Source organism: Neopelma chrysocephalum, unplaced genomic scaffold, assembly GCF_003984885.1.
Source record: "Neopelma chrysocephalum unplaced genomic scaffold, ASM398488v2 Primary Assembly neopelma1_90241, whole genome shotgun sequence".
In the NCBI taxonomy this organism is placed as follows: Eukaryota; Metazoa; Chordata; class Aves; order Passeriformes; family Pipridae; genus Neopelma; species Neopelma chrysocephalum.
In genome coordinates, this window is record NW_020919087.1 from 1 (window position 1) to 1,676 (window position 1,676).

The 1,676-nt window shown below is 72.6% G+C and overlaps 1 long non-coding RNA gene across 1 annotated transcript; it reads right to left on the minus strand.

Annotated features, from left to right (window-relative positions):
• Positions 1 to 2: 2 nt before the first annotated feature.
• LOC113979881 lies at positions 3 to 1,599 on the minus strand. Its single transcript, XR_003538012.1, has 3 exons — positions 1,523 to 1,599; positions 386 to 428; positions 3 to 43 (listed from the first exon to the last, which is right to left on the minus strand). It is a non-coding gene; the product is annotated as an uncharacterized LOC113979881 (long non-coding RNA).
• Positions 1,600 to 1,676: the final 77 nt, after the last annotated feature.

Genomic DNA, 1,676 nt, shown 5'->3' on the forward strand with positions numbered 1-1,676 from the left:
GGGGGGCTGTCGTAGGGCTTCTTGCTGAACATGGTGGCGGAGCCTGGGGGTGACACGGAGGGAGAGTCAGAGCCAGTCAAGCACCGGGAGGTGCCGGCACCGGGAACCGCCGCGTTTCCACCGCCCCGTGGGGACTTTGGTCCGTCCCCCCCCCCCCTCCAGCTCCCGTCACCAGCACTGTCAACACCCGCCCAACGCCGCGGCACCGGAGTCAGCGCGGGGAAACTGAGGCACGGGCGCGGTGAGTCACCGGCGGCGCCCGGCACGTCACGCCCCGGCCCTGCCCCACGCCCCCCCCCCTCCAGGCCTCCCAGACCCCCCCACCGCGGCCGCCAGACACCGGGGATTGTTTAAATTCTCCTGAAAGCAGCAGCAAAGCGCTTACCCGGGGCCCGCCCCCCGCCCCGAGGGTGCCGCCGTAAGCAGATCTGAAGGATTAAAGAGGAAAATAATAATAATAATAATAACAACAACACGGGGCACGTGAGCAGCAGCCCCCAGGAAAGTGGCGAATCGGCGCGTAAAAATTTGGGGGATTTCTCAAAATCGATGCGGGGACCTCCCCCCACCACCACGCGGTGCAGAGACCCCAGCCCGGAGCACGGAGCAGCGTCGGGGAAACCTGAAGCCCTGTGGGAAATCCAACCCTGGCACCCGTTCTGGCAGAGCTCAGTGGCAGGATTAGACCCCCATGGTGGGTGGCGGGGTTGGAAGGACCCCCTGACCCGTGGCAAGGGTGGGCACTGGGCCCCAGTGGTGCCCCCGGGGCTTTGGGGCTGCCTAAGCCAACCCCTCTCCACTTCAAGTGTCCCAACACCCCCCGTCCCACAAACCCCCGAACCTCCCGATCGCAGTCGGATTCACCCCCGGACCGCGAGCTGATCCCTCCCGCCCTCCCGGGGGTCCGAGCGGCCACCGGGACCCGGTAGCTGCGGGGACCCCCCCCCCGAGCGGGACTGGGGGGTCTCGGGCCCCCGGAGCGGGAACCGGAGCGCGATGCCCCCCGGGGCCGGCGGGGAGGACACGGGACGGGGCGTCCGGGGGTCCCTTCCCCGCTGAGGGGGCACCGGGCGGGCAGCGCGACCCCCGGCCCCGCCGCCCCGGGAGGAGCAGCGGCCTCTCGGCTTTGGGAGCCCCAGTACCGGTGGGGACCCCGGTGGGGACCCCGGTGGGGAGCCCAGTACCGGTGCGGACCCCCGCGGCCGGTTCCGCACGGGACCCTGGTGAGACCCCGATACCGGCGTGGAGTTCGGCGGCCGGTACCGGCGTGGACCCCGGTGGAGAACCCAGTGCCACCGGAGAGGATTTCGGTGCCAGGGGGGACGCCGGTACCGGAGGGAAGCCCGGCGGGGACCCCGGTGCAGGTGGGGCGGCGGGGAAGGACGAATTCCCCCCGTGCGCGGCGGGGCGCGGGGACCCCCAGTGCGCCCTCCCGCCCCGGGAGCCCCTTCGCCCCGCGGGGCCGCGGCCGGGGCCGGTACCGGGGAGGGGAAGGGGGTCCCGTCGCCGCGGAGCCACTCACCTGCCGCCGCCTCCTCCGCTTTGTTCACCTTAAAATGGCAGCCGGGAGCGGCGGGAGGCGGCGGCGGCAGCGCTGCGGGACCGGCCCCGGGTCCCGCCCCCGGGAGGGGTGGGATGGGAGGGGTGGGAGCACCGGGATCCGCCTCGGGGGGGGG